The 25,076-nt window shown below is 43.9% G+C and overlaps 1 protein-coding gene across 1 annotated transcript in view; it reads right to left on the reverse strand.

Moving 5' to 3' along the window:
- The window catches only part of LOC110535425 (catenin delta-2), a 395,208-nt gene extending 370,426 nt beyond the window's left edge, over positions 1–24,782 (reverse strand). The window contains exon 1 of the mRNA XM_036935119.2: positions 24,411–24,782. The gene's annotated coding sequence lies outside the window, so the exon portion shown is untranslated. The remainder of the gene's footprint in view (positions 1–24,410) is intronic.
- Between the last annotated feature and the right edge of the window lie 294 nt (positions 24,783–25,076).

The raw sequence follows: 25,076 nt of genomic DNA on the forward strand, positions 1-25,076 counted from the left end.
TGTGGACAATAGGGAAATTCTTCAATCTCAAGTGCTCTGCATACGCCATCATTGCTCGAGCCACTCTCCCCATCAACGTCAGCTCTCCTTTCTACCGGCTCATGCCATACTAATGGGAGAGAAAGCACCATTCAGTAAGTGGATAGTTGTGTTTGACCTTCTAGCTATCAGAACTCTGGAATTCTGACACGACCCACAAACAGAGCACGTACACATACAGTATACACACACTGCTAGCACTGCACAAATACAAACAGTGTGCCACTGCATGCGCACACACACGCCCTCAAAAAGGTAAAATAACCTTGGACAGAGAAGTGAGTCCACACACACACTGACACACAGACAGCTGATTTTAAACAGTGTAAAGCTTCATTTTCTGTCTCCTTCACTTGGCTCATTTGGTCCGTAAGAGAGTATTACACTATCAAATTTCAAAGACAAATGTTTATAAAAATGATTCCACCAGCTGTGGGTATTCAGAAATATTTGACTCTTCTGATTACATGAGCCATCGTTCTAATAATTACATTTTTGGTTTGGAACCATGCGAGGCATACAGACAGATGAGAGCCAAACGTGCAAACACACACACACACACACACACACACACACACACACACACACACACACACACTGCTGCTTATATTGCTTCAGAGGCAGTTATGTCCTTCAGAACTGTGAAATTGTACATTTTTAATTGATTCATGTGATTCTGTACATGAAATCTGATTTTCTTACTCATTCTGATGGCCATTAAACCAATATGTTTTCACAGACTGCTTAAATGTTTCAGGGTCTCATCAAGTCCTTGATTGTAAAACTATCGCAGAAATTGAAATAATTTACATAAAGCAATTTAATGAACCTCTTTGGGCTGAGATCCCGTTAACGGGATCGATATGACAACAGCCAGTGAAAGTACAGAGCGCCAAGTTCAAAACAACAGAAATCCCAAAATTAAAATTTCTCAAACACACAAGTATTTTACACCATTTTAAAGATACACTTCTTGTTAATTCCACCACAGTGTCTGATTTCAAAAAGGCTTTACGACGAAAGCAAACCAAACGATTATGTTAGGTGAGTGCCTCGTGACAGAAAAACACAGCAATTTTCCAGCCAAAGGGAGGAGTAACAAAAAGCAGAAATAGAGATAAATGAATCAATAACCTTTGATGATCTTCATCAGATGACACTCATAGGACTTCATGTTACACAGGAACATGTATGTTTTGTTCGATAAAGTTCATATTTATATAAAAAAATCTCAGTATACATTGGTGCGTTTTGTTCAGTAGTTCCAAAACATCCGGTGATTTTGCAGAGAACCATATCAATTTACAGAAATACTCATAATAAACATTGATAAAAGATATAACTATTATGCATGGAATTATAGATACACTTCTCCTTAATGCAACCGCTTTGTCAGATTTCAAAAAAGCTTTACCGAAAAAGCACACCACGCAATAATTTGAGTACAGCGCTGTGACCAAAACAACCCAAACAGATACACACCATGTTGTGTAGTCCACAGAAGTCAGAAATACCATTATAAATATTAACTTACCTTTGATGATCTTCATCAGAATTCACTCCCAGGAATCCCAGTTCCACAATAAATGTTTGTTTTGTTCGATAATGTCCATCAAATACCTCCTTTTTGTTTGTGCGTTTAGCCCAGTAATCCAAAATCATGACGCGCGATCACTAGGTGCAGACGAAAAGTAAAGTAGTTCCGTTACAGTCCGTAGAAACATGTCAAACGATGTATAGAATCAATCTTTAGGGTGTTTTTAACATAAATCTTCAATAATGTTCCAACCGGAGAATTCCTTTGTCTGTAGAAATGCAATGGAATTTAAGCTAACTCTCACATGAACGTGCGTGGCCAGCTTATGCCTCTCTGCCAGACCTCTGACTCATTCCCCTCTCATTCGTCCCCACTTCACAGTAGAAGCATCAAACAAAAGACTGTTGACATCTACTGGAAGCCGTAGGAAGTGCAATTTGACCCCATAGACACTGTGTATTCAATAGGGAATGAGTTGAAAAACTACAAACCTCAGATTTCCCACTTCCTGGTTGGATTCTTTCTCAGGATTTTGCCTGCCATATGAGTTCTGTTATACTCACAGACATCATTCAAAGAGTTTTAGAAACTTCAGAGTGTTTTCTATCCAAATATACTAATAATATGCATATATTAGCAACTGGGCCTGAGTAGCAGACAGTTTACTCTGGGCACCATATTCATCCATGCTACTCAATACTGCCCCCAGCCATAACAAGTAATGTTTATCTACGAAACGTGTGTGTATGTATAACACGCAGGACATGAACCAGAGTCTCCCACGTGAGCAACCAAAATCTTTGACTATTAGACCAATAGATAATTGCCTCTTGTGCCGAAGGCAGACACTGGTTTTGAAGTTCGCAGGCGGGGCTACCTCATCATGTGACCATGACCAACTCATGTCCGCTACATACTGTATGTATGTATGTATGTGTGTATGTGTATGTTTGTGTGTGTGTGTATCACAAAGACACTGAAAAAAAATAATCGACCCTAAGCATATGGATAATAACCCTAATGTCATTCAAATTAGGTTAAACTTAGAAAATGAAGAAATAATCTGTCATTTCAAAAACCTATTTCAATATCCAATCAGCCTGGTGTCTTGATTCTTGCTTTCCAACATTCTGCTCAGAAGTCCTGCTCATATACAGTTGAAGTCGGAAGTTTACATACACCTTATCCAAATACATTTAAACTAAATTTTTCACAATTCCTGCCATTTAAACCTAGTACAAATTCCCTATTTTAGGTCAGTTAGGATCACCACTTATTTTAAGAATTTGAAATGTCAGAATAATAGTAGTGAGAATTGTTTATTTCAGCTTTTATTTCTTTCATCACATTCCCAGTGGGTCAGACGTTTGCATACCTTAGCATTGCCTTTAAACTGTTTAACTTGGGTCAAACATTTTGGGTAACCTTCCACAAGCTTCCCACAATAAATTGGATGAATTTTGGCCCATTCCTCCTGACAGAGCGGGTGTTACTGAGTCAGGTTTGTAGGCCACCTTGCTCACACACTTTTTAAGTTTTGCCCACACATTTTCTATGGGACTGAGGTCAGGGTTTTGTGTTGGCCACTCCAATACATTGACTTTGTTGATCTTAAGCCATTTTGCCACAACTTTGGAAGTATGCTTGGGGTCAGTGTCCATTTGGAAGACCCATTTGCAACCAAGCTTTAACTTCCTGACTGATGTCTTGAGATGTTGCTTCAATATATCCACATAATTTCCCTGCCACATGATGCCATCTATTTTGTGAAGTGCACCAGTCCCCCCTGCAGCAAAGCACCCCCAGAACATGATCCTGCCACCCCACAACATGATGCTGCCACCCCTGTGCTTCACGGTTGGGATGGTGTTTTCGTTATGTTCGTTATGTTTTCCTCCAAACATAACGATGGTCATTATGCCCAAACAGTTCTATTTTTGTTTCATCAGAACAGAGGACATTTCTCCAAAAGTACAATCTTTGTCCCCATGTGCAGTTGCAAACCGTAGTCTGGCTTTTTTATGGCGGTTTTGGAGCAGTGGCTTCTTCCTTTGCTGAGCGGCCTTTCAGGTTATGTCGATATAGGACTTGTTTTATTGTGGATATAGATACTTTTGTACCTGTTTCCTCCAGCATCTTCACAAGGTCCTATGCTGTTGTTCTGGGATGATTTGCACTTTTCGCACCAAAGTATGTTCATCTCTAGGAGACAGAACGCGTCTCCTTCCTGAGTGGTATGACGGCTATCAGAAGCGTCTAAAGCCATGACATCATTTTCTGGAATTTTCTAAGCTGTTTAAAGGCACAGTCAACTCAGTGTATGTAAACTTCTGACTCACTGGAATTGTGATACCGTGAATTATAAGTGAAATAATCTCTGTAAACAATTGTTGGAAAAAATGACTTGTGTCATGCACAAAGTAGATGTCCTAACCGACTTGCCAAAACTACAGTTTGTTAACAAGACATTTGTGGAGTGGTTGAAAAACTAGTTTTAATGACTCCAACCTAAGTGTATTTAAACTTCCGACTTCAACTGTCTGCTTTGATTGATGGCTCCAATTTATGTCCCCGCATTGTCTAATATTAAACTAATGCATACAATTCAGTTAGCAGCAACACACACACACACACACACACACACACACACACACACACACACACACACACACACACACACACACACACACACACACACACACACACACACACACACACACACACACACACACAAACACTCACATGCTTACACTTCCAAACATGCATGCACACACACTAGAAGTCTTCACGGATGCATCTGTACCTGAATAAGCGAATACCCAAGAGTCTCGAGCGGGTTCAGATACAGAATTCTAAATAATGTCACGGTCTGGGTCGGATCTGGTGTGATTGTTCCACGGGTCTCAAGTATTTGTAATTTTAACTGACTTGTCCGGAAGGACCCATACAGAGTCGAACGCGACATTAATGTATCATTAATGCTGCTGCTCTTTGCTTTTCACGAGAGTGGCTTGTGCAGCTTGTTGTTGTTGTTTGTAAATCCTAAATCAAAGTGGTAATGGCTACAGTTATAGAGCCTCAGTGTGGGGTAAAAGTTAGGAGATATCTAATCAACGGAAGGTGGAATTAGTTAAAGGAGAATGATAGGCTACTATGACCAAAACCCAACAGGTAGGCTGCTACTTTATATTTTGAAAGGAGATGTTGTTTGTAACTGTTTAAGACGAGAAAGCGCATGCAGCCTCAATTATCCTAGCTTGCTAGCTTAACTAGCTTCTTCCAGTTTGATGCAGTCAAGACAAGAACTAGTAATCATATTGGATAATAAATAACCTAGCTATGGCAGCTAGGAGTCTACTATAGCTGTAGTGGCTTTTGAGTAGCCGTGGGAAAATCAGTTTGAGACGCACATTTAAAATCCCATAGAAAGTCAAGAATCCATTGGCTTGATGAATAAAACTTAAAACATTTTATTTGTAGAATCCAAAATGTAGTGCAAGGAAAACAAAGGTTGCACTATTCTATTTAAACTAGAAAGATCAAAGTAAGGCATACGCGGTTTTAAAAAATGTAGGGTACTAGGGGGTAACTAGCCCCCCATAAGAACAATGTCTAATTGCTGACCCCAAAAAAAGTGTTTGGTAGGAAAAAGAATATGTGGATGAGAGTCATGCTTAGGTGAATAAATGGCTACAGTTTACACTTTTTTAGTTATTTCATGAAATGTTGTTTTTAGAAAAGGGACATTTTTTTAAAGTACCGGGGTGACCCCCGGGGGTGGCAGTTACCTTAGTAGAAGGTTATGGCATAGGGTTTCACAGAGGTGTGTTAAAATCCATTTAATCAGTTTCATTTAGAAATTCTTAAGTAATACTTAAAAACTAAGTGTAGCTGTCATAGTGTAGTTGTCACTATTAATATCCACTGTGAGGAGATTTGATGTAAAGTCCCTCTTTTTAACTCACCTCCACATTCATTTTCTTTGTTCTTTCTTTGTTGTTCCTTTTCAATACAATCCTTTATGTACAATTGCACTAAATATAATTGGGTTAATACAAGATTTTAAATCCCAGCAGTCTATGAAATTACATTCAGGAGCAAAAGGTTTTCAATAGTTGTTTTTAATTCATTAAAAAATAAAAATTAATTGGAATATAATTTTGCAATGAAATATAACTAATAACATTAAATAACATTGGAATATAACATTTAATAACAATAACTTAACTAATTAACTCAGTGTAACATTGATGTGGTAACTCTCTTATGCTCTGCTTGTGACTAGGGTGGGCATTCTATGTTAATTTTCTATGTTTTGGATTTCTGTGTTGTTTAGCAGGGTGTGGTTCTCAATCAGAGGCAGCTGTCTATCGTTGTCTCTGATTTAGAACCATACTTAGGTAGCCTTTTCCCACCTGTGTGGTGTGGGTAGTTAACTTTGTTTGATGGCACATAGCCTTAAGCGTCACCTTTCGGTTGTTATCGTTGTTTTTTTGGTTATTCAGTGCTCAGTTAAATAAAAAAGATGAACACTTACCACGCTGCACCTTGGTCCTCACTTTCTTCCACCAACGGCCGTTACACTGCTATTGCACAAGTCTAATTTGTACATACAGTAGGTCACAGATAAAGCTATCCCCAGTAAAATTGGAGCTAAACTCAAGAGCTCACCTCCTGCACTGCTCACACCTAATCCAGTCCTCACTTGTAACTAAAAACAAGGGGAGAGATGCCTTTTTAAAGCTCTCTCTTAAAAACCTAGCTAGCTATCTAGCTATATGACATAAAATGCTGTGTAAACGGTCAAAGCCTATAAAGTAACATTAACTGTGAAGTCACTCGTGGAAACATTTACAACTGCAATTAATTATTGTAACAACCCTGGGTTTATAAGCGCGGAAATCGACCCTGCCGCACGGGCATGCTTTTGCGGCACAGTCGATAGCGCGCCGGACCTCGGGCTATAAGGTCGAGGGTTCGAGACCTGCTCCCTGCCGGTTTCATTACAGTATGTTATTTTTTTAATGTATTTTATCTCAGACGATCTAGTGGTAAGGTTGCTAGCTAGCACTCCTAGCAGCTTATGCTAACTAGATATTTTTCTACATTTTTCTCTCTAAACAAGTGGATTCTTTATCTTAAGGATTTCCTTCTTGTACATTTAAAAAACAATTAACTTAATTGGAATACATCTACAACTTTTTATTTATGTAAAAAAAGGGTGGGAATACACACAATAACATTTACAGGCTTTATGCCTCTCGCAATATAATTCCCAACACAACCCAGCTCCCCTCCTCTTCCCAACACAACCCAGCTCTTCTCTTCTTTCCAACACAACCCAGCTCCCTCTGCCTACCCACACAACCCAGCCCCCCTCCTCTTCCCAACACAACCCAGGTCCCTCTGCCTACCCACACAACCCAGCCCCCCTCCTCTTCCCAACACAACCCAGCTCCCCTCTTCTTTCCAACACAACTCAGCTCCCTCTGCCTACCCACACAACCCAGCCCCCGTCCTCTTCCCAACACAACCCATCTCCCCTCTTCTTTCCAACACAACCCAGCTCCCTCTGTCTACCCACACAACCCAGCTCCCATCTTAATTCCCCACACAACCCAGCTCCCTCTTCCTCCCCACACAACCCAGCTCCCGTCTTAATTCCCCACACAACCCAGCTCCCCTCTTCCTCCCCACACAACCCAGCTCCCTCTTCCTCCCCACACAACCCAGCTCCCTTCTTCCTCCCCACACAACCCAGCTTCCTCTTCCTCCCCACACAACACAGCTCCCTCTTCCTAGATCATCATTATCTTCCAAAGCAACAACAGAACACCAGACAACCACAGAGGAGATGGAAAGCATACATGTGGTTTTAATGAATGACATGCTTCAACTATAAAACTTCCAAAAATATATTTTGACCTTCACAAAGACAGCTACACAAACATAAAGTTAATCAAACTACAAAAATGGGACCAAAATATCATAGGCCTACTATACATACAGTGCTTTCAGAAAATATTCACACCCCTTGACTTTTTCCATATTTTGATGTGTTAAAATTGATTTAATTGTCATGTTTAGGCAACAATCTAAACCAAATACTCTGTAATGTTAAAGTAGAAAAAAAATATATATATATATATGTAATTAGTTAAGTATTCAACCCCCTGCCAAAGGTGATGCTAGAATCACCTTTGGCAGTGATTACAGCTGTGAGTCTTTCTGGGTAAGTCTCTAAGAGCTTTGCACACCTGGATATATTTGCCCACTATTTATTGTTTAATTCTTCAAACTCTTCAAAGTTGGTTGTTGATCATTGCTAGACAGCCATTTTACCATCTTGCCATAGATTTTCAAGTCAATTTAAGTCAAAACTAACTAGACCACTCAGGAACATACAATGTTGTCTTGGTAAGCAACGCCAGCGTATATTTGGCCTTGTGTTTTAGGTTATTGTCCTGCTGAAAGGTGAATTTGTCTCCCAGTGTCTGTTGGAAAGCAGACTGAACAAAGTTTTCCTCTAGGATTCTGCCTGTGCTTAGCTCTATTCCGTTTCGTTTTATCCAAAAACAAAAAATCTCCCATGCTGATGGCAAGAATACACATAACATGATGCAGCCACCACCATGCTTGAAAATATGAAGAGTGGTACTCAGTGATGTGTTGTGTTGGATTTGCACCAAACATAACGCTTTGGATTTAGGACAAAAAGTTCATTTCTTTGCTACATTTTTTGCAGGATTACTTTAGTGCCTTATTGCAAACAGGATCCATGTTTTTAAATATTTGTATTCCGTACAGGCTTCCTTCTTTTCACTCTGTCATTGATGTTAGTATTGTGGAGTTACTATAATGTTGATCCATCCTCAGTTATCTCTTATCACAGCCATTTAACCCTGTAACTGTTTTAAAATCACCATTGGCATCATGGTGAAATCCCTGAGCAGTTTCCTTCCTCTCCGGCAACTGAGGAAGGGAGCCTGTGTTTTTGTAGCGACTGGGTGAATTGATACACCATCCAAAGTGTAATAAAAACTGCACCATGCTCAAAGGGATATTTAATGTCTGCTTTTTTTTACCCATCTACCAATAGGTGCCTGTCACGGCTGTTTGAAGGAGAGGACCAAGGTGCAGCGTGGTGAGATGGGATGTAGCGCACCGGGCTGAGGACGGGTACTGGAGACACCATGCGCTACACCGCATAACACGGTGCCTGACCAGTATGACGCCCGCCACGGTAAGCACGGGGAGTTGGCTCAGGCCTCCTACCTGACTCTGCCACACTCCCCGTGTGCCTCCCCCCAAAAAATCTGGGGGCTGCCTCTCGGGCTTCCTTGTCAGCCGTGTTCGTGTCGCCAACTCCATTCTCCGGTACCCCTCCTCGCACTGTTCTAGAGAATCCCAGGCGGGCTCCGGCACTCTCCCTGGGTCGACCGACCACCTCTCTAACTCCTCCCAGGTTGTCTCATACTCCAGGTAGTGCTGCTCCCATGTCCAGGAGTCCCTTTCACGCTGCTCCTCCTTACTACGCTGCTTGGTCCGTTGGTGGTGGGAAGTTCTGTCACGGCTGTTTGAAGGACCAAGGTGCAGCGTGATGAGCGTACATTTTCTGTAATGAATCAAACTGATGCCGCAAAACAATAAACAATACCAAACAAACTGTGAAGCTTAAGGCTATGTGCCATCAAACAAAGTTAACTTCCCACAAACACAGGTGGGAAAAAGGGTACCTAAGTATGGTTCCCAATCAGAGACAACGATAGACAGCTGTCCCTGATTGAGAACCATACCCGGCCAAAACATAGAAATAGAAATGTGTATGTGTTTTTTTTTATTTTACCTTTATTTAACCAGGCAAGTCAGTTAAGAACAAGTTCTTATTTTCAATGAGGGCCTGGGAACAGTGGGTTAACTGCCTGTTCAAGGGCAGAACGACAGATTTGTACCTTGTCAGCTCGGGAGTTTGAACTCGCAACCTTCCGGTTACTAGTCCAACGCTCTAACCACTAGCCTAGTGTGGGGTACAGATATGTTGTAGTCATTTAAAAAGCATGTAAAAATATATATAATGTCTATGCAACTTATTATGTGACTTGGTAAGCACATTTTTACCCTTGAACTAATTTAGGCTCGCAATAACAAAGGGGTTGAATTTTTATTGACTCAAGACATTTCATCTTTTCATTAAAACATAATTCCACTTTTATGTGGGGTATTGTTTGTCGGCCAGTGACACAAAGTCTAAATATAATACATTTTAAATACAGGCTGTAATGCAACAAATTGTGGAAAGTCAAGGGGTGTGAATAGTTTCTGAAGGCACCGTACCTGCCAAACGAGTGTGTGTGTGTGTGTGTGTGTGTGTGTGTGTGTGTGTGTGTGATTTTTATTGTGGCAGATGTTTCTCCCCTCTCATGTCTGGCACTTGAGATTGCTTTTGAACTGTCAAACTTCAGGGAAAAAAGTAACCCTGTTGTTTGTGATAATCATGTCACAGAATTCACTCACTCACACACACACACACACACACACACACACACACACACACACACACACACACACACACACACACACACACACCTGTATACCTGTCTCCCTAGACTTTAGCTCAGTGGGCTAACATGGTCCTCAGGAATCCATCCACTCGTCTGGTAACGCCTGTCCCAGGCTTTCCACCCCACATTATGAACAACGAGATGCTACTCTTCTTCTCCTCTCCAGCTGTTTTTCCGCTCTCACACACACTCCCCCGTTCTCTCTCTCTCTAAACTGGTGCAGCCACTAGAGAGATTGAAGCTGAGAGGTCAGCTGGTGCTGAGAGGTCAGCTGATGCTGAGAGAGAGACAGAGAGAGAGAGAGAGAGAGAAAGAGAGAGAGAGAGAGAGAGAGAGAGAGAGAGAGAGAGAGAGGACTAAGCAAGAGAAAAAGGGTGGCAGAGAAAGTGGAGGGGAAAAAGAGCAAGGAAGAGAGAGGGAGTTGAGCAGTAGAAAATGGGATAGAAAGGATGAGAGAGAGGGAGAATTGAGAGAATCAGTTGTACATCAGTTGTTCTGCTGTATATCGTGTGGGCCGCTGAGACCTGATTACCCCAACACACACTGAACACATCAATATTCATCAAAGAACAGCACAGCTCAGCAACGCACCACAACACAGCACCATAGATACTGTACCTCTCTCACCCAGTCTCTCTAACCAACAAAACACTACACTTCTACTGTATATTTTAGCCAGCCCAGTGCAATATAACTTGCATTCCAGACGGCCCTACTGTACGGTATGTTGGAGCAGACAGCAGAAGTCTGAGCAAGACAAGGCTGCATTAACTCATCTCCCCATCGCTTCCCTTCACCATCATGTGATTAATGGATCGAACCTGCTAACAGTGACAGCTGCAAGAACAAGCTTTGCGTGTGTGTTGGCTGTGAAAGACCCATGCTCGGCATATGAGCGGACTCTCTGATGTCACACAGCATCAAGAGAAGCTGCTATTGCCATGTGTGATTCTCATCACATGCACACGCACACACATGATTCTCCAGCCTAGAGAAGACATGCTAACAGAATACAGAATAGGGAATAATGTGCTGTAGTTTGTAGAGCTATTGTGTATGACGCACACAGCGTCTGGCTGCCAGTGTTCCGGCTGACTCTTTGATCTTTCTGAGATGCAGTCCGCTCTAAAGGGAATCCCACTGGGACCAACTCATCCCTCTGATGTCATCTCTCTATCTCTCTCTCTCTCTCTTGATCTCTCTGTTCTCTCCCTAGTTCAGAAGAGGAAGTTGAGGTATTTCCGTCTCTATCTATTTACAGTAAGAGCCTAAAAATAAAATATATTTTGGTTCTGAACCGCTCTCAAGAGCCACATGGTGTGTGTGCGTAAATGTGCGTCTGTTTGTGTGTGTTTCTGGTCCTGTGAAGCTATAAGCTGTCCCAGCACCAGCGTCTCTATACCATTCTATTCCTTATCACCCTCAGAACACACTGCACTAGACAAAAGTGGGGAGAGAAAAGACCTGCACACACACACACACAAACACACACACACACAAACACACACACACACGCACACGCACACGCACACGCACACACACTGTCCACAGCCCTGGTGTGACAGCAGAGATATGTTTAGTAGTAATAGCTCTGTAATGACTAAATCACCCCGGCAACAATGAGGCTCTATTTTCCTTTCAGAAGCAGAGGGGTATGGCTATGGGCAGTTAGTTAGCCACAGGGTGTGTATGGAGGCTGGTGGGAGGAGCAATAGGAGCACAGGCACATTGTAATGATGGCTTCCATATGTTTGATGTGTTTGATACGTTCCATTTATTCCATTTCAGCCATTACAATGAGCCTGTCCTCCTATAAGTCATCCCACCAGCCTCCTCGGGTGTGTGTGTGTTTGTTCCCATCCTGACTAAAGTCTGTTTCTATCAGAGGAGAAAAGGTTCAAGGCTTATTCTCCCTCTCCTAAACCATAATCCTGCATTTTTAATGTACAAACGCTTACAAAAATCTAAGATGGAAGCATTCATCTATGTAACGTATCCAATTAGCTCAATGACTGGTGCATTCGCAGCAGATTATGAATGCTTATCACAAATTATTTTACAACCATACAAATATGGTTTCAAAAAGAAGCTTCATCAAATGTACTCTCTATGGCTGCGGTTGTCACAGCTATGCAAACACAACCGTGAGTAATTAAAAAGCATCTAGACGGAATTACTCCACTCCTCTCTTGTCACCCTTTCCTTGGAACCTGACCAGTGTCTCTCAGCGTGAGTGAGGCTGCTCTCCATGGTGCTGAATCTCTCTCTCTCCCCGCTGGGGCCTCAGTGAGTAGTTAACCTCCTGCCCTGCCTCACACCACTGTATGTGTGTGTGTGTGTGTGTGTGTGTGTGTGTGTGTGAGAGAGAGAGAGAGAGAGAGAGAGAGAGAGAGAGAGAGAGAGAGAGAGAGAGAGAGAGAGAGAGAGAGAGAGAGAGAGAGAGAGAGAAAATGGGAGAGATGTTGTTATCCTCCTACAGTGTTGGGCAAGAGTTGATTTGTGGACAATGCTGAAGAAATAGCTATTAATGGGGCTGATTCGAGAAAAGAAAAGCTCACAAAGAGTTAACAAAGATGGGGATTACTTCAAATATAAGGTTGATATGCTTTGTGCGTGCCAATCCCATCGATTGTCTAAAACCAATACAGGCTGATTGAAAGGGTGAGAATGTAAATGCTGGAATGAGCTCTCTCACATATTCACACTGTTCTCTGGTAGATTGCCAAACTAGTGTTCAAAAGGCCTTTTTAGATATTTGATTAAATAGAAGACTTCAGCACACACACACACACACACACACACACAAAGCATACATACGAACGAACACACAGGTGTCATGTACATGTATTGTAACTGGTGACGCCAACTTGACATTTCAAACCATATACAGAGCTTAGTGAGTTCTATACACTGATGCCCTGGGCGCTCGATGGTAACCTGTTGACCCTCGAATCGCCCCATACTGATTTTGTGTGTATGTGTCTGTTTGTCCCAGCGTGAAACCACCCCCATCCACTGAGTTTGCCCACCACAGAGCTCCTTGGCTGGGCTTGAGGCTGGGGAGAGAGGTCCATGGAGCACCATCTCAGTCCACAGGCTGAGGTACTGAATGCACTGTAATGGATGATGCATAACTGCTGCCTTAATAACCATACAGTATACATACTATATATAGTATCTCACTGTGCATTCAGACTGTGTGTGTGTGTGTGCGTGCGTGTGTGCGTCATGGCAGCTGCCCCATCCAGGTACAGTCAGCGAGGATGACAAGTAGGAACAGACACTATGGAGTTAAGTCATTACATCCAAACAATACAAAGCCTACTCCCGCAGTAATGTTCTGATGTAATGTTGTGAAACACTGCTGGGTACAACAGACTAGATCATCATCAGTCACCATTGGATCCCACAGCATAAATGTAATGCAAGGGGAATCCTGAGATAATCACAAACATTACCCTCCAGTTTGCCCTTCATTTCAGAACCAAGTTTTTTTTTTAAACGTCACATACATGTGGACACCTGCTTTCGAACGTCTCATTCCAAAATCATGGGCATTAATATGAAGTTGGTCCCCCCTTTGCTGCTACAACAGCCTCCACTCTTCTGGAAAGGCTTTCTACTAGATGTTGGAACATTGCTGCGGGGACTTGCTTCCATTCAGCCACAAGAGCATTAGTGAGGTTGCGCACTGATGTTGGGTGATCAGGCCTGGCTCGCAGTTGCCGTTGCAATTCATCCCAAAGGTATTCGATGGGGTTGAGGTCAGGTCTCTGTGCAGGCCAGTCAAGTTCTTCCACACCGATCTCGACAAACCATTTCTGTATGGACCTCACTTTGTGCACAGGGACATTGTCATGTTGAAACAGAAAAGGGCCTTCCCCAAACTGTTGCCACAAAGTTGGAAGCACAGAATTGTCTAGAATGTCATTGTATGCTGTAGCGTTAAGATTTCCCTTCAATGGAACTAAGGGGCCTAGCCCGAACCATGAAACACAGCGCCAGACCATTATTCCTCCTCCGCCAAACTTTACAGTTGGCACTATACATTGGGGCAAGTAGCGTTCTCCTGGCATCGGCCAAACCCAAATTCGTCCATCGGCCTGCCAGATGGTGAAGCGTGATTCATCACTACAGAGAATGCGTTTCCACTGCTTGGCCATGGAAACCCATTTCATGAAGCTCCCGACGATCAGTTCTTGTGCTGACGTTGCTTCCAGAGGCAGTTTGGAACTTGGCAGTGAGTGTTGCAACACACATACGGTTTTTACGCACTACAGGCTTCAGCACTTGGCGGTCACGTTCTGTGAGCTTGTGTGGCCTACCACTTCGCGGCTGAGACGTTTTTGCTCCTAGACATTTCCCCTTCACAATGACAGCACTTACAGTTGACCGGGGCAGCTCTAGCAGGATAGAAATTTGACAAACTGACTTATTGGAAAGGTGCCATTCTATGACGGTGCCACATTGAAAGTCAATGAGATCTTCAGTAAGGCCATTTTACTACCTATGTTGGTCTATGGTGATTGAATGGATGTGTGCTCGATTTTATACACCTGTCAGCAACGGATGTGGCTGAAATAGCCGAATCCACTCATTTCAAGGGCTGTCCATATACTTATGTATATAGCTGTACATACTATGCTGTGGAGTTTATAGCTTTACACTCCAGGGGCGTTTAGGATGAGCAGAACTTTGTGTGTGTGCATGAGTGTGTTTATCTGTGTGTGTGTGTGTGTGTGTGTGTGTGTGTGTGTGTGTGTGTGTGTGTGTGTGTGCACGCGTGCATGCGTGTGCATGCTTGCGTTACTGTTACAGCTCGGAGTATTACAATGTGTCTCATTTCATCTCCCTTCTGCCTCCAGAATCCAATAGAGTCAGAGATACAGGGCTGTAGCCACTATACTGACAGGTTGGACAGAGATACAGGGCTGTAGCCACTATACTGACAGGTTGGACAGAGATACAGGGCTGTAGCCACTATACTGACAGGTTGGACAGAGATACAGGGCTGTAGCCACTATACTGACAGGTTTGACAGAGATACAGGGCTGTAGCCACTATACTGACAGGTTGGACAGAGATACAGGGCTGTAGCTACTATACTGACATGTTGGACAGAGACACAGGGCTGTAGCCACTGTACTGACAGGTTGGACAGAGATACAGGACTATAGCCACTATACTGACAGGTTGGTCAGAGATACAGGGCTGTAGCCACTATACACTGACAGGTTGGACAGAGATACAGGTCTGTAGCCACTATACTGACAGGTTGGACAGAGATACAGGACTATAGCCACTATACTGACAGGTTGGACAGAGATACAGGGCTGTAGCCACTATACACTGACAGGTTGGACAGAGATACAGGGCTGTAGCCACTATACACTGACAGATTGGACAGAGATACAGGGCTGTAGCCACTATACTGACAGGTTGGTCAGAGATACAGGGCTGTAGCCACTATACACTGACAGGTTGAACAGAGATACAGGTCTGTAGCCACTATACTGACAGGTTGGACAGAGATACAGGACTATAGCCACTATACTGACAGGTTGGACAGAGATACAGGGCTGTAGCTACTATACTGACATGTTGGACAGAGACACAGGGCTGTAGCCACTGTACTGACAGGTTGGACAGAGATACAGGACTATAGCCACTATACTGACAGGTTGGTCAGAGATACAGGGCTGTAGCCACTATACACTGACAGGTTGGACAGAGATACAGGGCTGTAGCCACTATACACTGACAGATTGGACAGAGATACAGGGCTGTAGCCACTATACTGACAGGTTGGACAGAGATACAGGGCTGTAGCCACTATACTGACAGGTTGGACAGAGATACAGGGCTGTAGCCACTATACACTGACAGGTTGGACAGAGATACAGGGCTGTAGCCACTATACACTGACAGATTGGACAGAGATACAGGGCTGTAGCCACTATACTGACAGGTTGGACAGAGATACAGGGCTGTAGCCACTATACTGACAGGTTGGACAGAGATACAGGGCTGTAGCTACTATACTGACATGTTGGACAGAGACACAGGGCTGTAGCCACTGTACTGACAGGTTGGACAGAGATACAGGACTATAGCCACTATACTGACAGGTTGGTCAGAGATACAGGGCTGTAGCCACTATACACTGACAGGTTGGACAGAGATACAGGTCTGTAGCCACTATACTGACAGGTTGGACAGAGATACAGGACTATAGCCACTATACTGACAGGTTGGACAGAGATACAGGGCTGTAGCCACTATACACTGACAGGTTGGACAGAGATACAGGGCTGTAGCCACTATACACTGACAGATTGGACAGAGATACAGGGCTGTAGCCACTATACTGACAGGTTGGTCAGAGATACAGGGCTGTAGCCACTATACACTGACAGGTTGAACAGAGATACAGGTCTGTAGCCACTATACTGACAGGTTGGACAGAGATACAGGACTATAGCCACTCTACTGACAGGTTGGACAGAGATACAGGGCTGTAGCCACTATACTGACAGGTTTGACAGAGATACAGGGCTGTAGCCACTATACTGACAGGTTGGACAGAGATACAGGGCTGTAGCTACTATACTGACAGGTTGGACAGAGATACAGGGCTGTAGCTACTATACTGACAGGTTGGACAGAGACACAGGGCTGTAGCCACTGTACTGACAGGTTGGACAGAGATACAGGACTATAGCCACTATACTGACAGGTTGGTCAGAGATACAGGGCTGTAGCCACTATACACTGACAGGTTGGACAGAGATACAGGTCTGTAGCCACTATACTGACAGGTTGGACAGAGATACAGGACTATAGCCACTATACTGACAGGTTGGACAGAGATACAGGGCTGTAGCCACTATACACTGACAGGTTGGACAGAGATACAGGGCTGTAGCCACTATACACTGACAGATTGGACAGAGATACAGGGCTGTAGCCACTATACACTGACAGGTTGGACAGAGATACAGGTCTGTAGCCACTATACTGACAGGTTGGACAGAGATACAGGACTATAGCCACTATACTGACAGGTTGGACAGAGATACAGGGCTGTAGCCACTATACTGACAGGTTTGACAGAGATACAGGGCTGTAGCCACTATACTGACAGGTTGGACAGAGATACAGGGCTGTAGCTACTATACTGACAGGTTGGACAGAGACACAGGGCTGTAGCCACTGTACTGACAGGTTGGACAGAGATACAGGACTATAGCCACTATACTGACAGGTTGGTCAGAGATACAGGGCGGTAGCCACTATACACTGAGAGGTTGGACAGAGATACAGGTCTGTAGCCACTATACTGACAGGTTGGACAGAGATACAGGACTATAGCCACTATACTGACAGGTTGGACAGAGATACAGGGCTGTAGCCACTATACACTGACAGGTTGGACAGAGATACAGGGCTGTAGCCACTATACACTGACAGATTGGACAGAGATACAGGGCTGTAGCCACTATACTGACAGGTTGGTCAGAGATACAGGTCTGTAGCCACTATACACTGACAGGTTGGACAGAGATACAGGTCTGTAGCCACTATACTGACAGGTTGGACAGAGATACAGGACTATAGCCACTATACTGACAGGTTGGACAGAGATACAGGGCTGTAGCCACTATACACTGACAGGTTGGACAGAGATACAGGGCTGTAGCCACTATACACTGACAGATTGGACAGAGATACAGGGCTGTAGCCACTATACTGACAGGTTGGACAGAGATACAGGGCTGTAGCCACTACACTGACAGGTTGGACAGAGATATAGGGCTGTAGCCACTATACTGACAGGTTGGACAGAGATACAGGGCTGTAGCCACTATACACTGACAGGTTGGACAGAGATACAGGGCTGTAGCCACTATACTGACAGGTTGGACAGAGACACAGGGCTGTAGCCACTATACTGACAGTTTGGACAGAGATACAGGGCTGTAGCCACTATACTGACAGGTTGGACAGAGATACAGGGCTGTAGCCACTATACTGACAGGTTGGACAGAGATACAGGGCTGTAGCCACTATACACTGAGAGATTGGACAGAGATATAGGGCTGTAGCCACTATACTGACAGGTTAGACAGTGGCAGCACACACTAGGCCTAATTGGCCCAAACATCAGTGAGAATGGAATAGGATGGACCACAATGCAGAGGTCAACAACACAGCCTAAAGGCCATATACTGTCCAGTAAAGCAACTGAAATAATCATTGGCTATTCAATATGGCTGTGTCTGTCACGCCCTGACCTTAGAGAGACTTTTTTATTCTCTATTTGGTTAGGTCAGGGTGGGACCTGGGTGGGCAAATCTATGTTTCTATTTCTTTGTTGGCCTAGTGTGGTTCCCAATCAGAGGCAGTTGTTTATCGTTGTCTCTGATTGGGGATCATACTTAGGCAGCCCTTTTTCCCACCGTCAGTTGTGGGATCTTGATTTTGTTAGTTGCTGTATAGCCTGCAGAACTTTACTTTTGTTTATCTTTTGTTTTTTTTGGTGTTCATCAAAATAAAGAAAGATATTTGCTTACCACGCTGCACCTTGGTCTAATTCATATAACGACAGACAGTATCCATCTCGTTTTGAGGTCTTAATGCACATGGCTGAAAAAGGTGGATATGGATCTCAGTCCTGGCCTTTGGTCTCCCCTCAAATACACTCCCATCACCAGGATTGAATAGAAAGGAAATGGTAGATAAACCCGAGAGTGGGGAAAAAAATCATATTCTAACAGGTGTGTATCACAGATGCCACACACTGACACCTGCATACAAGGACAATCAAAACAGGTGCATTCAATATCGTTTCTCACACATGATTTCCCACTTGACCAGTCAAAGGGATAATACCATGGTACTGCTTCTCAGACATAAACACACACATACACACACACACACACAGCCACAGTCAATACATCTCTTCACTGCTAAAAACATGTCATTACGTTGCTATCCACTCAGGCATGTTTATGCATGTTGTGTCAGTTTATAAAAGAACAGGCGACTGTAACCAACCGCGCGCCAGTCGACTAGCTGTATGGGTGTGTATATTCTTTCTGCTGTGGTGCACACACAGATGATATTGTGTTTAGACGCCGGACACTTACAATACATCAATGTCATGTGTGTAGACTCTATACAACCATTGAATTATATGATGCTAGAGAGGGGAAAATGCAGACCATATCATGTAGTGCACAGGCAGAAAAATGAACCAGACAAAGCTAGAAATGTGTGTCCAACATGAGATAACAGCTATTGTCCCTACTCCCTACTCCCTCACCTCATACACACACTCACAGACTATCACACACATACACAAAAACACAATCTCACACATACACACTCTGATACACACACTCTGAAACGCACATCCCTTCCACCTCCTCACCCCTACGTGAGGGATAACTCTGGGATAGATTATTCACGACTGGGGAAATCATGATGATCGTTGCGCAACAGGCATGGCTTCACTTTGATGCTCAATTAGCCTTGGGAGACCTGGCTAGCCCAACCAATTACCAATTTACTGCGTCGGGGAGTGCGACAGGAAGGCACAAACAGTGTGCATGCGGTGCGGTCACCACAGACGTATCGCTATCACTGGGCCTTTGCTTGTATGCTAATGCTCCTTTCATTTGGTTAAAAAGACACCATTGGAATAATTGATGATAAATATAGCACTGTACATCATGTTGTGATTTCTCCCCCTTTCTCTCTTTCATTCTCTCACAATTTTACTTTGCCTTTCTGTGTCTCCCTCTCTCTCTCAAGCATCAACTCTATCACGGTCTCTCAGTTTTTCTCTTTGTCTCTCTCTGCCTCCCTCTACCCCTCTCCCTCTATCTCTCTTCCTCCAGAATGGAGGGATATGTGAGGGAGGAGGAAAAGACGGAGACCCATCGCAGAGTGGCTCATTAGGAGACAGAAAGAGGGACTACTGTCTAGCTGGCCACTGGCTACATCCCAAATATTTCTCAACAGCACCCTGCCCTGCTCTTTTCTTGTACCCACTCTTTGTTTCCTCTCCTTTTTTCCTTTCCCTGGTCCTTAGTCTCCTTTCTTAGGACCTTTCCAATTCTCTTGTCCTTGTTCTTGCTAAGGTTGTGTGTCATTAATAGTCTCCTTTCTTAGGACCTTTCCAATTCTCTTGTCCTTGTTCTTGCTAAGGTTGTGTGTCATTAATAAATGTATCCTCCTGGCATTCCCTTACAGGCTGCCTGCCTTCTATTGTTGTTTTGCATGAGACTATTCTCAACACAGCCCTGGTCTACAACACCATACCTCCTGGACCACCAGGTCTACAACACCACACCTCCTGGACCCACCAGGTCTACAACACCACACCTCCTGGACCACCAGGTCTACAACACTACACCTCCTGGACCACCAGGTCTACAACACCATACCTCCTGGACCACCAGGTCTACAACACCATACCTCCTGGACCACCAGGTCTACAACACCACAGCTCCTGGACCACCAGGTCTACAACACCACACCTCCTGGACCACCAGGTCTACAACACCATACCTCCTGGACCACCAGGTCTACAACACCATACCTCCTGGACCACCAGGTCTACAACACCACAGCTCCTGGACCACCAGGTCTACAACACCATACCTCCTGGACCACCAGATCTACAACACCACAGCTCCTGGACCACCAGGTCTACAACACCACACCTCCTGGACCACCAGATCTACAACACCATACCTCATGGATCATCAGAGTAAGCCTATAGACAAGCACAGGAGTATGACAGAGCTGATGTACAGCACCAGTCAAAAGTTTGGACACACATACTTATTAAAGTATTTTTCTTTATTTGTACTATTTTCTACATTGTAGAATAGTGAACACATCAGAACTACAAAAGAACACAAATGGAATCATGTAGTAACCAAAAAAGTGTCATCTGATGCAGCGCTCCATCACTCTCCTTCTTGGTCAAATAGCCCTTACACAGCCTGTAAGTGTGTTGGGTCATTATCCTGTTGAAAAACAAATGACAGTCCCACTAAGCACAAACCAGATGGGATGGTGTATCACTGCAGAATGCTGCGGTGGTTAAGTGTGCCTTGAATTATAAATAAATCACAGACGGTGTCACCAGCAAAGCATCACCACACCATCACACCTCCTCCTCCATGTTTCACGGTGGGAACCACACACGCAGAGATCATCCGTTCACCTACTCTGCATCTCACAAAGACACAGCGGTTGGACTCATCAGACCAAAAGACAGATTTCCAACGGTCTAAAGTCCATTGCTCGTGTTTCTTGGCCTAAGCAAGTCTCTTATTATTATTGGTGTCCTTCAGTAGTGGTTTATTTGCAGCAATTTGACCGTGAAGGCCTGATTCATGCAGTCTCCTCTGAACAGCTAATGTTGAGATGTGTCTGTTACTTGAAATCAGAGGTGCAGTTAACTCTAATGAACTTATCCTCTGCAGAAGAGGTAACTCTGGGTCGTCCTTTCCTGTGGTGGTCCTCATGAGAGCCAGTTTCATCATAGCGCTTGATGGTTTTTGCGACTGCACTTGAAGAAACTTTCAAAGTTCTTGACATTTTCCAGATTGACTGACCTTCATGTCTTAAAGTAATCATGGACTGTCGTTTCTCTTTGCTTATTTGAGCTGCTCTTGCCATAATATGGACTTGGTCTTTTACCAAATAGGGCTATCTTCTGTATACAACCCCTACCTTGTCACAACACAACTGATTGACTCAAACGCATTAAGAAGGAAAGAAATTACACAAATTAACTTATAAGGCACACCTGTTAATTGAATTCCTTTCCAGGTGACTATCTCATGAAGCTGGTTGAGATAATGTCAAGAGTGTGCAAAGCTGCCATAAAGGAAAAGGGTGGCTACTTTGAAAAATCTCAAATATATAATAAATGTTGATTTGTCTAACACTTCTTTGGTTACTACATGATTCCATTTGTGTTATTTCATAGTCTTGATGTCTTCACTACAATGTAGAAAATACTAAAAATAAAGAAAAACCCTTGAATGAGTAGGTGTATCCAAACGTTTGGCTGGGTACTGTATATATAATCTGTCCGTGTGTGATAAGCCCTTTCTTCTATGGAGGTCTATGAGAAAGTGTGGAATTATGTGAAGCTTATTTGATCGGATAGAACTGTTGTAATGTTAATGGCTGTTACAAATGTACTGATATAAGTGGATGTACATGGCATTCCAGTAACTTTGAGAAAAACTACTTAGTTGTGCCTGTTGTTCACACGTGTATCTGCCCTCTCATTGGCTATAATGATTCCACCTGATCTGGCCTCCTCCCGCCTGCCTTCCATCATTGAGGACACGTATTTCCATTGTTAGAGTGGTCATTCGACTATCTTGTCAATATAACAGATCATATTTGGTTTAATGGCGCATGGCATGTATCTTCCTTCTCTACATGGCCAGGGAAATGGAGATAATTGTATCGGCATTCAGCAGTAGCATGTTCATGCCTGTATGTCATTATCATTACGCAAGCTCATACTGTATATACATCCTATCATGAATACTAGAGCCGACTGAACTGATATAAATATGGAACAATCAACAAATGTCAAAGGTCATTCATAGATGTGTGGAATGACAGTCTTAAACCACACATAGAAAAGATCATTCAGCCTCTCTATCGCTTCATCATTTGACATGCACACACACACGTGCACACACATTCAAAGAGAACACTAACTCGCAGGCAAACGTTCTGGAACAGTGTCAGCATTCTGTCATGTGATGGGTTGCCAATGAACTGGGCCGGCAGATCAATAGACCAACCGACAGGTTCTTCAACACAAAACACCTTCACTCCCGTTGCAGAGAGATAGAAAGGATATATTCACCTCACTGTGCATTCATCTGCTCACATAATGAAGGACAAGGTGCCTCATGCCCACTGCACATAAAGAGGCTAATATTTAGGAAATAGCTAGAGGGAGAGAGAGAGACAGAGACAGAGAGATTCAGCACCATGGATAGTAGCCTCAACGCTTGCATTTGAAGAGATTGTGTGTGTGTGTGTGTGTGTGTGTGTGTGTGTGTGTGTGTGTGTGTGTGTGTGTGTGTGCATGCGCGTGTGTGTGTGTGCGCGTGTGTGTTTCTGTGCATGCATGCGTGTAAGATGACTCGACATTGAGTTGATGGATCCCCTTAAGGTTCCTTAAGGAGATTTGTCAATGGTGCCCAATTTGTTATTGATGTTGAGGCCCAAATAATCCACTTACAGAAACTCTATTTTATTTACATTGGTTAAGCAGAAGGGCCTTGATAATAGTGGTGATGATGCTCCTGGGTATGCACTCTGCTCCAACCCAGCTGATCTATGTATAGATGGAAATGCCCTGACAATCTGAAGGCATGCCAAACATCACCCCCACCCTACTTTCTTCTTCCCCCTTCCTCCACCTCTTCTCCATCCCCAAGTCAAAATACTGCGCTGTGCCAAACAGCCGATGCAAAACCCTCCCTCCCGCCACAGCTATCGATTAAACCAAGACAGTGGTGAGAAACGGAGACCTCTCATTTCTCCCTGCTTTTATCATTACCCCAAACACCATCCATCTCTTTCCTTCTGTTTCTCGCGCCTGTCTTTGCAGGTGCATCGTTCCGTTTTAGATTTACATTAATCTCCAATGGACGCTAGTCTATTTAAGCAGTATTCCATGTAGAACAATATCAAAAGAGTATACAGCTACTGTATGTATGAATTTCTTTTAGTTAACATTTCCATGCTCTCTCTCTCTCTGTTCTCTCTCTCTCTCTAAATCTCTCACGCGCTGCCGACGGTTAGCTAAATTTGGGTCAGTCGGTGTAGTGAACTCAAGCCAAATCCTCACGCGCAGAACCGCCTCGGGTGAGCGAGCTCAGCTCTGTCAGAATTGAACGGATTTCCCCATCACCACGGTTCCTTCCTAATCATATCTACATGAAGCCTACATAACGGGCTATAAACCTATTATCAAGTTAGCGTTTATGCATCTTTAAGCTACTTCACATAACCGCTTCAACTGCGAACACAATTCTGCAACCGCAAAACGACAAGCATCAACAACATCCCGGTTCACATTCGTCCTCTCCCGGGGTAGGCTAGAACACCTATTCTCCCAACCTTCACTATGACAAGGTGGAAGAGTAAGAACATGAGGAGGAGGAGGAAATTAAGCTTAGAATAAACACAGTAAAGCGGGATGACTTTGCACTTACCGGAAAAAAAAATCCTCGGTTACGTCAACAACGACACTTATTATCCACGTCTTCCCTTGGCAGCTTTCAATAGTATGCTGTGTGCTCAGAACGGAACCGCTCTCTCACTGTTCCCTGCAGGGGGTCTGGGGGTGGACCGAACATTCGCTGGATGCTTGCCGGGACAGGCATAGGCGGGGAGAGGAGAAAAAGAGGAGGCGGCGAAGCGGTGGTAGGCTACAAAGCAAAAGACTGGAGCGAAGTACTGCTGCGCACTGGAACAAGAGACAAGAACGCTGGAGAGGCAGGCTAGGCAGCTCCCCCGGTCTGTAGCTAACACACATACTACACGCACACACGCACCGCAGCACCCAGATTGAGGCTCACGTGTAGAAAGAGTGCCATCTTCAGGTTGTGAGAGAAGCATCTCTTCTAACTAGAATTAATGGGGAGTAATATATGCGTGATGGTGTGCGTGCGTGCGAGATTACTGGACATTGAGTTGATGGATCGTCTAAAGGTTCCTCAATGAGCTTCAGTGAAATTCGTTATTGATGTTGGTCCCCAAATAATACACTAACAAACACATTTTTTTTTTTACACTGGTTAAGCAGAAGGGCTTCCCCCCACCCTACTTTCTTCTTCCCCCTCCTCCACCTTCTTTCCCCTCCTCTCCATCCCCAAATC

The sequence above is a fragment of the Oncorhynchus mykiss genome, chromosome 11 (genome assembly GCF_057628025.1).
Source record: "Oncorhynchus mykiss isolate SJ-2025 chromosome 11, ASM5762802v1, whole genome shotgun sequence".
Classification (NCBI taxonomy): domain Eukaryota; kingdom Metazoa; phylum Chordata; class Actinopteri; order Salmoniformes; family Salmonidae; genus Oncorhynchus; species Oncorhynchus mykiss.